This window comes from Hypanus sabinus, chromosome 4 (assembly GCF_030144855.1).
Source record: "Hypanus sabinus isolate sHypSab1 chromosome 4, sHypSab1.hap1, whole genome shotgun sequence".
Taxonomy (NCBI): domain Eukaryota; kingdom Metazoa; phylum Chordata; class Chondrichthyes; order Myliobatiformes; family Dasyatidae; genus Hypanus; species Hypanus sabinus.
Window position 1 is genome coordinate 27,575,457 of NC_082709.1, and position 15,577 is coordinate 27,591,033.

At 38.6% G+C, this 15,577-nt stretch overlaps 1 protein-coding gene across 6 annotated transcripts in view; it reads right to left on the bottom strand.

The window, feature by feature from the left end:
* atf2 (activating transcription factor 2) overlaps nt 1-15,577 on the bottom strand; it is a 122,527-nt gene that overhangs the window by 104,223 nt on the left and 2,727 nt on the right. For 4 of the 6 annotated variants that reach the window (XM_059966705.1, XM_059966700.1, XM_059966702.1 and 1 more), the window contains exon 2: nt 9,137-9,176. The exons of 1 other annotated variant lie outside the window; for it this stretch is intronic. The gene's annotated coding sequence lies outside the window, so the exon portion shown is untranslated. Of the gene's footprint in view, nt 1-9,136; nt 9,177-11,590; nt 11,615-15,577 lie in introns of those variants that run through there. One more of the 6 variants, XM_059966701.1, reaches the window with a different exon arrangement.

The window sequence follows — 15,577 nt, forward strand, 5'->3', positions numbered from 1 at the left end:
TCAAGTTGAGGTGTAGAAGACCAAGAAAACTTTCCAAGAGAACTGCTCACAGGATTGCTAGAAAGGCAAATCAAAACTGCTGTTTGACTGCAAAAGACTTTCAGGAAGATTTAGCAGACTCTGGAGTGGTGGTGCAATGTTCTACTGTGCAGTGACACCTGCACAAATATGACCTTCATGGAAGAATCATCAGAAGAAAACCTTTTCTGCGTCCTCACCACAAAATTCAGCATCAGAAGTTTGCAAACGAACATCTAAACAAGTCTGATGCATTTTGGAAACAAGTCCTGTGGACTGATGAAATTAAAATAGAACTTCTTGTCCACAATGAGCAAAGGAATGTTTGGAGAAAGAAGGGTGCAGAATTTCATAAAAAGAACACCGTTCCAACTGTTAAGCGTGGGGTTGGACTGATCATGCTTTGGGCTTGTGCTGCAGTCAGTGGCACAAGGAACATTACAGTAGTAGAGGGAAGAACGAATTCAATTAAATACCAGCAAATTCTAGAAGTAAACATCATACAGCCTGTAAAAAAACCTGAAGATAAAAAGAGGATGGCTTCTACAACAGGATAATGACCCTAAATACACCTCAAAATCCACAATGGACTACCTCAAGAGGAGCAAGCTGAAGGTTTTGCCATTGACCTCACAGTCCCCCAACCGAAGATCATCGAAGATCTGTGGATAGATCTCAAAAGAGCAGTGCATGCAAGAGGGCCCAAGAGTCTCACAGAACTAGAAGCCTTTTTCAAGGAAGAATGGGCGAAAATCTCCCAAACAAGAGTTGAAAGACTCTTAGCCAGCCATATCCACTATTTAGTACATAACCATGACTAGCAAAGGGAGAAATCCTTAGCTTGTGTTAATGAGCCTGTTAGGTTGTGCTCAATTTGTCAACATCCAAAGATTAGGCCATGTGCTAATTGCTCAACATTCTTAATACTCCAAGGTCTAAATCAGGGTTTCTCAGCCAGGAGGGGCGGAACACTAGGGTTCTGCAAGAGGTAGTGATTTTAAAAAAACATTTAAAAAAAAACTTCGCCCAACATGTGATGCTAGTGCTCGCAATGGTGGGTAGTGATTGAGCAGCCCTGTTAGCAATCTCATTAGAGGTCTCTCAGCCCAGAACAGCAGTGAGCAGTAGGAGCATGTTTATTTGGTGGAGTCCATTCTCAGTTTTTGACACGAGATAGGGCTGATAACTGGTGAGTGCTGTATCGCATGGAGGGGAGGACAGTAGGCTGATGAGGAGTGGGAAGTGCATTTACCAAGCATTGACTGGACTGGCCCACTTGGGCTGTGACATCAGCACCTTCCCCCTGAATTACCTCCTCCAACTTTTCCTTACGTGCCTCCAAATGACATCTGGGAGCAACAAAACTCTATCAGTGTAATAAAAATTGGAAGAAAATTTTTGTTCTAAGGAAGGAATTTTTACGTGCCATGACTCAGCTGCTGGCCAGCTGCTTTGCTGTTGTAAACATTGCAAAAGATGGATTCTGTAGGTTAGAAGTGAATTGTATTGTGAAGTTTTCAATTTTTTGTGCTTTTCCTGTTTAGTTATTATTCTGATCTTATTTATATTTCATTAACCAGTGTTTTACAGGCGTGTTTGATGGTCCAATGCCTGATGGTACAATCTTTTGAATTATTTCACTGCACTAGTGCAACAAAGGACACAAAAAAGTCCATCTTCACAATGAAAGCTGTTTATCATTGGGTTCTACATGGACTGGTGATCCAAGTTGTCCTATTCCATTGTGCCTCGTCTGTGGCAGACAACTTACAAATACAGCAACAGCACCAGCAAAATTGAAACGACACTTAACTACAAATCTCAGCCACAACATGTAAAAGTGCTGATTATTTTAAATGGCCATTGGAATCTCAAAACAAACAAGGTAAAGCTTTTTTTAAAAAAAAAAGTTCACAGTCAGTAAAAAGACTCAGGAAACAAGTTATTCCATAGCAGAACTTATTATCCAGAAAAGGAAACCTCACACAGTTGGTGAGAACCTAATAATGCCAGCATGTAAAATTATTATGGGTAAAATACAAGAAATTGAACACTCTCAAGCAGTACGATAAGTCAACTTATTGATGACATGTCACAAGATGCTGAAGAGATTTGTGTGATAAACTGAAAAACAACAGTTCCTCTATCCAGGTTGATGAGTTAACGGATTTCATCAATAAATGTTGTGTTATAGTTGATGTAAGATTTGTAAATGATGGTGAAATTCAAGAAAACTATTTCTGCTGCAAAGAGCTGCCTGAAATAAAGGCCAAGATACATTTAATGTTTTGTCTTCATATCTGGAAACAAAATCTCTGCCTTGGAGAAACTATGTTGCTTTGGCTTATGGTTTTTAGTAACTTTACTATTCAACATTGCCAATGAATTTTCATGCTGTAAATAACATTAAAATCAATTGACAACCTTTATTTAAATTAAATCTACCGAGCCTACCTTTGGAAAAAATAAATCCCATTTTGGCTTAAGCCAGTTGTTTAACAGAAATTTATTATGTTTGCCTTATGAGTTTTTAAAATTTATGGATGGGAAAGATTAATTTCAAGAAGGATAAGCTCTTAACTAACTTTTTTCCCCAAGAAAAGTTAATTCATTCTCGACTCAAAAGAGCATTGATAATTATTATATCTATAATTTACTGATTGTGCTAAAGTACTGTGAGCTGTAGATATAATACTATATTTATGCAGGGGTTCCCCAAGACCTGAAAATTATTCAAGGGTTTCTTCAGGGTAGAAAGTTTGAGAAAGGCTGGTCTAAATATTCATTCAGTCAGGTCTTGTGTTTTTAATTTCTTTCAATTTCCTCTCTGGATACTGGGTCATGGTTGGTTATATGATTGTACAGGGCTTTTGAAGTAATTGAATGATGTCATTATATGTTTTGTGTTTTGCCCCATCAGGTTTCTCTGTGAGAAACCCTAAATGGCATTCAATTATTAATTCCTATCTGTAGCTTCCATCCGTTTTTTTTTGGGGGGGGGGGAATATTCAAATTCTCCTGTAAAGGAGATAGTTACAGGTTGTCCATTGAGGCAACCATTTCCAAAATACTTAAATGAATTATAGCAGACAATGGCAATCTGCAGAATTTTTGCAGGTGTGTGTGAACAGAATACTTGGTTTTACAAATAGAGATTTAGAATACCAAAACAAGGATATTAAGGTAAACCGGAATAAAACACAGGTTAGGAATTAATGAAGCACTCAGGGTGCCACTGTTTAGGAAGAACATCAATCCTTAGAAGGAGCAAGCATATTTAATGTTAAAGGATGAATGTTATGTGGAGGAGCTGAAGACTGTAAAAAGTTAAAATTCTCAATTAGTCTTAATATAAAGATAAGTGAACAGTTATGCAGCAACTTTGATGCCTCTGTCAGAGCTACACTACAGTTACAAACCCAAGCCCAAGATTCACATCAACTTAAAGGGTATTCTATTGGTCCCTTTGACAATCATTTTGGGTAAGTATATAACATTACTGAACACATTAAATAAAACATAATCATTCTACAGCCTGTTCTCTCATTGTTTTTAGAATAAAATCTTCCATGTTAAATATGCAAAACAGTTTAACTTAAGAATATAGTATTCCAGACAAATTTAAATACAAAAAGCAACTCAAAGTTCACATTTCTGATGTCCATGGATGGCTACCTCAACTACTAATGATATAACACAATGATTTCCCAGAATTTAATTCACCAATGATGTGTCCCAGATACTCAATGACAAGCCCTGGGTTTTTTTCAATCTAACACCAGGGTACAGGCAAGGGAGCTTACAGTAGTCTAAAGTCAGGCAAAATGACCCTGAGGATTCTCAATATGAGGTTTCATTGCTTCAAGTTGAAACAAGGCCAAGGAAGCCTTCTGTAGCCAATTCCTATCCTGTCAACTAACAATTTATAAAAGCAGAAGTACTTAGTGATTTCCATGCAGGCCTCCTCCTGAAATTCCCAAAACTGCCAAGCTTCAGCCAATTCAATTCATTTCAAATCAAATTAAAAGAGGGCCCAAATAAAATCATAGATTTAACACTTGAGACCCAATATGCAAAATCTGCAAGTAGCATATGTATACCATTATGGGAAACCATAGAATATTCCGTTCTTAAAAGAAAATAATAAACACAACCTAATCAATTCCCCAAATATCTGAAAGATGTATTATGTATTTTGTGGATCAGGCAACATCTATGTGGAGAAACAGAATTAGCACTTCAGGTTGTTGGCTTCAATTAGTGTAGGAGCCATGTATTATGTGCTGTGTGTTTATTATGGTAACTAGTCACATTAGTAAGAATGTGGTAAAAGTGGAGAGAATAAATCATGTATTCCTGTTTATTTTGTGGCAGTTTGTAGCTTGGGACTGCGGAGATCATATCTTTGGTGACTGCTGAGATAATGCTCAATAATGCTTAATTGCATGTTTGCTAATTGGTAATAAAGGATCGGATTAGGGAATTCGACTCTTTGGAGCAATCATTGGAGCTCTGGGCAAGAATAATGATTTTGGATCAATTTTGCTGCTACAATCAGAATCAAACATCAGTAATGTGAGTTGTTAACACTACTTGCCCAGCCATTCATCTGGATTACCTGCTTAATATTTTCAGCATTTGCTCTTCTTATTTCAGATTTTCAGCATCTACAGTGTTCCAGTTGGTATTAGAATTACCACTCTACTTTCAAAGTACTGGAAGATAACATGACAGTCAAGCTCAATTTGGGCTTTGCCAGTAATATTTGACTCAAGGCTTCATTTCAACCATGGCTAAACAATGGTTTTCAGAATTTCAGAAGTGAGGAGCATATGACGACCTTTGACAGCCATGCTGCTTTTATGAATACTCTTTATTAGCTTGCCTTGCCAATAATCATGTTTCAAACTTAGAATAAAGTCATTATTCTGCAATCACAAAGTATCTTGGTGAGACTACATCTGGAGCACCACGTACATTTTTATAATTTTTGTCATAAAAGAAGCATTTGCCTTAAAGGGAGTGCAATAAGGATTTGCAAGACTGTTTTCTGGGATGAGGTGACTATACTGTACAGAGAGATTAAGCAAGTTAACTCCACCATTTCTGATTCTGATTTATCACATGTACATTGACATATACAACGACGTTCTGGTGTAGTCACCAAGTATCCCTACGCATTCCAAAGCCAGCATAGCATGTTCATAATGCTCAGCAGAACAACACAGAACACAACTAAAAGAACATACAACTAAAAGAACGACAAAGCAACAACAGCAAAACAAGTTCCCTTCCTGCCTCCCACCAACCCATGCACATACATAGTCCTTTAACCCCAGGACAGGCCATCTTCTTCAGCCTTCAGCGAACTTGTAGATCGCAGATATTGAGCCTTCAACTTCCCCAGTGATCTTGCAGAGATTCACAGACTCAGAACTCTAGCCATCAGACCTTGACGTCTAGACCTCTGATCAACCTTCAAGCTTCTACCTTCGGTATCAACCCAGAACTTTCTGATGACGACGAATGAAGACCCTAGATGAGGACCCGAAATCTAGTTCTCGAGCCCTGTCTTGCCGATGACAGGACACAAATAGTAGGTCTTGAACTTCGGACTTGCAATTCACATACCTGGGAGGTCACCTGCCCTCGTACTTCCTGCCACATGAAACTCCAATCCCAGAGTTCACTGCAATTCCAGCTGTTGTCCTCACTGGTCTGTGGGGCTGATATCCAACCACATCTACGATATTGACCTTTGAAACTCGTCATTTAATTCCCCCATATCCAGAAACCCTAACTTGATCCCTGCCTCCCATGTTCCCCAAACCACACTCATGAACCTAAACAAATTCTAAAAGACAGTCTGAGCTGCAACCTTGATGGAGACTACAGCTCATGCCATTTTTTATTTTTCAGAATTAAAAAAAATTTTGAATCTTCAGAAACCTCTGACAAGCAGACTCTGAAAACATAACCAGTAAATAGGTAAAGAAACAAGGATTAATAGATTGCTATTTCTTATGAGAAAACTAGGTATTAGTTTTGGATTCTGATTGGCACTCTACCATTAGCACACATAATTCTCTCTTAATTGTCTTCTATCTTCAACTACAATTACTTTTTAGGAACATACAATAGTCTGTTAACCACTTACAATAAAAAAAATTACAGGTTCAAATACTGCAAGTCTTACATGAAGCAAGGTTTCCTGGTTACCCATTCAATTGCTGACTGTACTTAAAAAAAAAATGGGAATTGTACTTCTAAAATTGGAACGCACAAAATGCTGGTGGAACGCAGAAGGCCAGGAGCATCTATAGAAAGAAGCACAGTCAATGTTTCGGGCCGAGACCCTTCGTCAGGACTAACTGGGAAGAAAAGACAATAAGAGATTTGAAAGGGGGAGGGGGAGATCTGAAATGATAGAAGACAGGAGAGGGAGGAATGAAGCCAAGAGCTTGAAAGTTGATTGAAGAGAAAGTTGAAAGGAAAGGATCATGGAATGGGAGGCCTAGGGAGAAAGAAAGGGGGAGGGGAGCACCAGAGGGAGATGGAGAGCAGAGAGGAAAAAAGAGAAAAGGGGGGTGGAGGAGAGGAATAATAAATAAATAAGGGATGGGGTAAGAAGGGGAGGAGGGGCATTAATGGAAGTTATAGAAATCAATGTTCATGCCATCAGGTTGGAGGCTACCCAGACAGAATACAAGAAAAGCTGGAAATTTTTTCAGCAGACAATAAGAATAAAGGAAGACCAAAGAACTTTAAAGAAAATAAATTCAGAATCCAGGTAAGACAAAAATTATATAAAGAATAAAAGCACATGATTGGGCAGCAATGATTGTTCTTTTAAATTTTCAGGATATAGGAGTTAGCAGCACATTTCAGTGGATGGAAGCATCTGTGGGGACTTGCTGAAATTACGCAACCTTGCTCTCAGAACACAAAAAACACACAATATGCTGGAGGAACTCAGCAGGCTGGGCAGCATCTACGGAAAAGAGTAAAGACGACATTTTGGGCCAAGACCCTTCATCAGGACCTGAAGGGTTTCGGCCCAAACTGTTGTCTATACTCTTTTCCATAGATGATGCCCAACCTGCTGAGTTCACCCAATACTGTGTGCATTACTTGGATTTCCAGCATCTACAGATTTTCTCTTGTTTGCGCTCGGAACACAAAACACATTGGAGACAATCTGAAATTCCAAAGTGGAATTTTTTCACTTTGGAAACCAATTTTTTGTGGCAGAATTATAGAAGGTAGTTTCCTTGCTGATATACAAGGTATGGACAGTGATAAGGGACAGTGTTATCATGCACTTTGTAGATCAGGGACACTAAATTGCAATATATTTTCCATACTTTCACATTGGATAGGAATCCAGATTCAGTGGCATTGAAAACATAGGGATAATAGAACATCAACAATTTCAAAAATAAATACCACATACATTTAAGTCCTGACATAGCACTACAGATTTCATACTTTGCTGTTTCCCTTGGGCTAACTGTAGGGAATTTCCGAAAGAAATGAAGATGCTACAGAAAAAGAAGTTTTACATCTAAATATGCAGCCAATGAAGTACGTTATGGTAAATGCCAAAGCAAAAAAGCCACAAATCACTGACATTTTTCCTCGAGTCACTCTCTGGCCGTGATTTGATTTGCTATCAGTCTCAGTTCACTTTCAGTTTATCATTCATTTAGCTTTTGTTTGTGGAAATTTAGTTTATCCAAATTAGTTGACATATTTCTTATAACAAGGAGCACATTTTAATGAGAAAGTGAAAATCTTTACATACTTCTAAAAACCCTTCAGTTCCTTCTGTGCACCCACCCCGCTTGCAAATGTATTTTGGTTCTAATTTATCTTTTATAAAAACCTTGAGTGTGCAACAAAATAATAAATTAGATTTACCAAAGTGAATAAAGGAATTGGATATTAAGCACACTTAGATGAGAGGCTCAAGTTTTGGCTATATTTAATGTTTCTCATTATAGGGCAGAAGAAGTAAACATGACCTTGGAAAGCAGAAATATCCAGATTGTTATCAAAGAGGCTCCAGCATTTATATCAATATAAACCACCCTACAATATAAATCGCCAGTTTAAATAATAAAGACTTAATCCACTCCCTTTTATGGCAAATCTCCCAACAATATACATGACACAGGCAGTGATTGGAGAGGCTGGGTTTTTCTCCTACAGCAAAAAGAGGCCATGGAGTAACTTGAAAAAAATACCAAGAGACAGGAAAGGAATGATAAAATTAAAAACTCACAACTAATAATTTATTAATGATTATTTTTATCTTCCTTGCTTCCTTCCTTGCCATTCCCTAAAGTCCAAGATTCCATGTCTTTTTTGGGCAAAAAAAGCTTTTCAATGAAATGCGATTATTAATTACTTAGGCCATGCACAACTGCCCAACTCCTGCAATTCTTGTGCTCCAACATCATTTTGAAAATGATCACTATGTTGACTGTTATTCTTATCAAAATTTATCATTTCATTTTTTTGTGTTTTAAGCTCCATCAACTTACATCTGCTATCTAAACAGTCTAACATCTTAATTGAAAAAAAATAAATTCTACCCAGTCCTGGCTTTAAAGGAGCAATAGTACAAATATTAACCACTAAGGGTAGGAGTAGGATGCGGTTGGGTGTGAGTACTTCCGTGCAGAATAAAGGAAAACACCACTACTAAAAGTTTTGTGCGCATGATGTTATTTCCCAATTAGTCTCATACCATATTCTTTATTTTCAAAATTCAATCCAATTACCATTTGTAGAACACTCCATGATAGTATTTCAAATGGACACATTTAGTTTTCCTCCTCATTCTAGATCTGACAATTTCACATTTAGTTCACAAATTCAATACCCAGATGAGACAAACAAGATACAAATCAATGGCAAGAATTTACAATAATGGCCCAGGTGAACAATATAACTCCAGTTTGTTAAAAAGCTTAAAGCTAGATTTCTATAAGAAGATGGCCCTCTCAGGACAAACATCACATTTCAAAGGAGTTTTGCACACTTTCACAGATTTGTTCGATTTCACTGAGTATTTCCCGTCTTTTTAAGTGAATACTAGATATTATATTTTTACCTTTATAGAGTACCAGATGGTTGAAGAATCAACATGATAGCTGAAAGAAAATGGGAAATATTTCAGTGATTTGACTGACATGCTTTGCTGCATCTGTCAATTCCAAACTGCTTTTGAAAACATTGAAGTAATTTGTTTGTCTTGATGTTATTCATCAAATCACCTAAGCTAACTTAACAAAGCATAACTCTTAAGAGTCAACTTTATGCACTTGTGGAACTTTAAATATTTGTTTACTTTATTCATTTATGGGATACAGTCATCACTAGTTCTTATTATCCACACCTAATTACTCTGAAATGACGAGACACTAAGAGTCAACCACAATGGTGGGCCTGGGATCACAAATATACCAGACCAGGCAAGGATAACTCATTTCTTTTCCAGTGAACCAGGCAGCTCTTAACAACCATCAGTAGTTTACTGCTGTTGTTACAGTTTTTACACTCCTCCCCCCCCCCCCCCCCCACCCAAACTTCAGGACTGACTCAACCATTCGAATTCAAATTCTCCAGCTGGTATAGTGGGATTCAGATCTAGGATTCAGAACTCAGACTTCTTGTCCAATAATTTAAACCACTTTTCCACCACATCTACAAATCTGTATGTATTATAATCTAACAGATCTTTGATGTGAGATTTGTATGTTATAGGGTATCACTGAGCATATATTGCTGTCATCATATTATCTATATATAGCAAATGGCATTTGCATGGATTGTGCAGGACACAGATCAACAAGTTGAACAGTCAAGCAAGAAATGCAACACAAGAATTACATTATAACAGAGTAGTTTTGCAAATTAGAGCCAGAATGGATATAAAATGAGATGCAAGATACAAGTCAAAACAGGCAGTATTGTCTTATTTTACATTGGATGTTGGTGGAGACAAGAACTTGGACTTTGGTGGAGGTATATCCTGACACAAGAATCATTAGCAAAAGCATTTTCTAAGCCTGAGTCAAGGATTACTTAAATTGTAAGTTCTTTTTTGTTCTACTAATATTGAGTATTTGCTATTGGTATATAATGAAAAGACTATGAATTTAAGTAACTCTGTTCTTTTCCATTGCCAGACCACCATTCTCAGTGTAAGATATCTATGAATGACATGGCCCTTACAGTTTCCTGCAATCACCCAATCATCTTCAAATTCTGCCCTCACATACTAGCCATTGTACAATATGCTCCATCTACTATGACCCTCTGCATTCTGTGGGCAAACCAATTCTGGATCCACACAGCCATACTTCCAGGATCCGATGCCTCCTTCCTTTTTGAATGAGTCTATCTTGGGAACCTTGTCAATCACAGGACTAAAATCTATACACATGATATCCATCACTCTACCTTTGATTTGTTTTGTCACTTCCTTGAAGTCAGTCCAGATGTAAGGCGTGTACTACCCTTCAGAAAACACCACTGACTATCCTTAACTGGTCTATGCTACTCCAAGTACTCATAAATCCTATGTTATGAGTGATGAACAGACCTGATGGTCAATGGGGTGCAGAGTTAACCATTCCCAACTCCCCTCCTGAGAACTACGAACTATTGCTGTTGCTGTGCTGCTCATGAGAGAGAGAGAGATGAAACACAGGCAAGGCCATCTGCCACAGGTAAGAGGGGGAGAGAGACTGTTGATTTACTGTATTTTGACTCTTCCTGGATTATTTACCCTCCACTACAAGGACTTTACTTTGCTCGTTAACATTCCTCAGGAGATAGCAGGAGTGGCCTGATTTGATGGACACGGTCATTCAGAGTTGATGGATAGCTGAGACCCCGTGAGTGGGGATAAAAGACAGGTCTGGAGAAACACCCTTCAGACATACCAGTGGACACTGACTGAGTGTTGGGAACCCACAGAAAGGTGGGGGCTTCGGAGACCGAACCAGGAGATCGGTCAGTAAAGCTCACAGTGTTACAGCAGGGCCGATGGGGAGGTGTGTGTGTCCACTCATGCCAGAGTGACGAGTCCACCACAGAAGAATGGTCTAGCTGAAGACCAGAGGGGTCATAACTGAATGACCACAACGATACAACGGATTAAGAAAGCCACAAGAGGTTTGCCTGCCGCAGCTGTTGCTGTTACATCTCGCTCGCTCTCTCTCTCTCCCCAACGATTTCAATACACAACCATAACTACATCAGTATTTATGAAATGAATTCCTATGACAATTCATTTACCCCTAGACATCAATAGAGCTTGTTTATTATTGCTTATTATTATTCCTACACTTTTAGGTTTATTACTGCTAACTTGTTTTATATGTATATTTGCATTTTTGATATTGTATTGTGTAATTTACTAACAAACACCTTTAGTTTGGTACCACCAGACTCCAACGGATTCTTCTTTCTCTGCTGGTCAGACACCCAGTTACGGGGTACGTAACACCTATCTCTGAGAACCCTCTCCAACCCTCTCCACCACTGATGAAAGACTCACTTGTCTATAATCCCTAGGGTTGTCCTTTAAACTGTATTACCACAGTTTTGTTTGTAGGTTGTTCAAGAAAGTTAATTTTCCCAAGAATCGAACAACATTTGTGACATGTTTGCCCCATCTCCAAAACCCCTACAGAGTAAAAGAGGAATGCATAAATGTTTTGGTACAGAATTTTATAAAAGTATGTACCTTCTTACTCACACTAAATTATATACTTAACTGTAATTCTCTTGTACTCACTAGATATTATGCAGATTTAAAGAATGTTAAAGTACAAGACACAGCTATTAAGTAGACAAAATAATTAACCTTTTCCAATTTCTCTCAAAGCATTGGTTCTTTGAGTTGTTTCACAGCTCCAGTATGCTTAGTTCATTCCAGCTGTTATTCAGCTGTGAAAATCAACATGCATGGAGACCAATTGTATTTTTTAAAATCATAAATTATACCAAATAACAATAAAACTTAAGTAGTAGAATTGAAACATCCTTAATTTGCATAGCTTTTTATCTTTTAGATAACCACATGGTAGAGTCCAATCTATCCACTAAGGTTACTAACATCTTCTCACAGTCCTATTTCATTAATTGGATGTTCCATTCAGGTATCTGATCTCACCAATCTCCATTCCTCACTGGAGTAAAATTGAATGACAGGTTGCAACCCATGTCTACGTTGGGGGAAATCAGTTTTGGAAATAGACAACAACTTTAAATTCCTGGGTAATAGCATACTGAATAACCTGTCCTGGACTCAGCACATAGATGCAATTGTAAGGAAAGCACGGCAACATCTTTACTTTATTTAGAGGTTAAGCTTGTCACAAAATACCCAGTTGAGAGTATTCTGACAGGTTTCATCATGGTCTGTTACAGCAATAAAAAATGCTCAGAACACAAGCAGCTGCAGAGAGTAGTGAACCTCGCCCAATACATTACAGGAACATCCCTCCCCACCAATGGTTAGTATCCACAGAAGTTGCTGTTTCAAGAAGGCAACATCCATCACTAAAGATCCCCATCATTTGAGCCATGCCATTTTCTCACAACTACTGTCAAACAGGAGGTATAGAACCCTGAAGTCCCACACCTCCAGGTTCAAGAACAGCTACATCCCTTCAACGATTTGGTTCTTAAGCCAACTGGCAAAACCCTAAACCATTACAGCTTAACAATACTATGATCACATTGTACTAAAATTGACTTTTTTTGTTGTGTATTTATGTTTTTTCTTGAAAAAAATATGCACTGTATGTTTAATTCTGTTTACTTGTGAATGTTGCTTTAACGATGCTATGTGCCTATGATGCTGCTGTAAGCTTTTTAATTACACCTGTGCATTCACAAACTTATGCAAATAACATTCAGCCTATAGCCCTCTAACCTCTTCCCCTCCATATACCTATCCAAATGCCTCTCAAATATTACAATGGTACCCACTCTGATAACTTGCTCTGGCAGCCCAAATCCAGGTACTCACTGCTCTCTGTGTAAAGTTGCCTCTTCTAAACCTCTCCCCTTTTATCTTGTACATGAGCCTTCTAACTTTGCCCTCCCCCTCCAAACCCTGGAAATGAGACCTCTGACTGTTCATCTTACCCATACCCTTCATGATTTTATAAACTCCCATGAGCCCACCCTTCATTTTCCAATGCTCCAAGGAATAAAGATAAAGGAGGGCCAACCTTCCCCTAAAACCAATGCCCTCTAGTCCAGGCAGCATCCTCGTAAATTCCATCAGCACCCTTTCCACTTAATAATGTCTTTCCTCTCACAAGGTGAGCAAAAACCATATGCAACACTTCAAATGTGTCTTCACCAATGACTTCTATAATGGCAACAGATGCCCCTGCTGCTAAACTTTATGCCCTGACTGAAGGTTAGTATGCTAAACACCTCCCACATCACCTCACACATAACTACAATGCACTTGCCATTTCTCAGCCTATCTCCCTAACTGATCAAGATTTCTTTGCAATTCACTGTAATTTCACTAACAACAAGACACCCTAATATATATTCAATGACCACTTTATTAGGCACACTTGTATACCTTCTTGTTAATGTAAATATCTAATCAACCAATCATGTGGTAGCAATTCAATACATAAAAAACATGCAGACATGGTCAAGAGGTTCAGTTGCTGTTCAGTCCAAACATCAGATTGAGGAAGAAATGTGAACTAAGTGACTTTGACTATGGAATGGTTGTTGGTGACAGACAGAGCAGTTTCAGTATCTCAGAAACTACCAATCTTCTGGGATTTTTTTTAATACAGTCTCTAAAGTTTAAACAACCAGTGAGCAGCAGTTCTATGAGAGAAAACACCTTGTTAATAAGAAATGTCAGAGGAGAATGGCGAGACTAGTTTGAGCTAACAAAAAGGTGACAGTAACCCAAATAACCATACATTACAATGGTGGTGTGCAGAAGAGTTTTTCCAAACACAACACATCAAACTCTGAAGTGGATGGACTACAATAGCAGACGGCATACCAGGTTCCACTCCTGTCAGCTAAGAACAAGAAACTGAGGCTACACAGTGGGCACAGGCTCACCAAAACTGGATAGATTAAGATTGGAAAAGCATCATCTGGTCTGAAGAAACTTGATTTCTGTTGTGACATGCAGATAGTTGGGTCAGAATCTGGCATAAACAATGCGAATTCATGGATCCATCCTGCCTTGTGTCAATGTCCAGGCTGCTGGTGGTGTAATGGTGTGGGGAATATTTTTTGGCATCTCTCAGAATCTCCAGGGAATGTTTCCAGCACCTTGTTGAATCCATTGCCATGAAGAATTCCGGCTATTCTGAATGTGTTTTCCTACAAACTTGCTTGTTCAAGATCTGCATATACAAGGCCTTTGTTTGCTAGGAATTTTGGGAGCTGGTAAAACAATGGTCAACAATGTCACCAACTCTAAGTCGAACTAAGCTTATATTTTTAGCAAAAGATAAATTTTCTAGCATTCCTGTTGCCCAGACCAACATGAAATCAAAAAGCAAAAACTTGCTGAATTCTGAAATAGAAACAGAAAATGATGGAAATATTCAGGAAGTCAGACAGTGTTGAAGAATGAAACAGTTAACAATTCAGTTCACTGACCTATGAAAAAAGTTAATTTTCATTAAAAGTTAAATATCTGAAGAATATCCCGGATCTACTAATACCTTCTGCATTTAGGAATCCCTGCGGGATCCATTAAACGTGAACTCAAAGTCACAAGATGTCAAAAGTACCACCTCAAAACATAAACCAGTTTTATACATGCAAAAGCACATTAAAAATATGGCAGATGTAAGGGAAAACAATGGAACAATGGGGCAGAACAGGGGGAGAGGTTTGGGGTGGGGGGGGGGGGGGGAAATTGATGTCCATGCCATCAGGTTAAAGACTACCAGGGTAGAGCACAAGGTGATATTCCCCTAATCTGCATCTGGCCTCAACTTGACAGTAGAGGAAATTGCATCAGTCATATTAGTGTGGGAATGGGAAGTGGAAACAGGGCAAAGATGCTTGAAGAAGTCATCCCTCAATCTGTGCTTGTTCTCACTGATATAGAGGAGGCTGCACTGGAGCATCAGATGAAGTAAATGTTACCGATGGATTCACAAATGAAGGACTGTCTAAATGGGGAAAGACCATTTAGGGGACTGATTGGGGGCCAGGGAGGAGGTGCAAGGGCAGCAGTAACACTTAACACAGTTTCAGGTCTAAGTGCCTGGAGAGAGAAATTGGTGGAAGGGATGAGCAGACAAATGAGTCATGGGGAGTGTACTCCTGCAGAAAGTGCAGATAAGGAAGAGGAAGATATGCTTGGGGGATGGATTCGAGTTCAAAATAACAGAAGTAGTGGAGAATAATATGTGGGTACAGAGGCCCGAGGAACAGTGGGTGAAGACAAGGGGAATTCCATTCCTGTTATGTCTGGATACAAAGGACACTGAAGGTGGCGTGAAATGGAAAGTGATTCCAATGAGGCCCC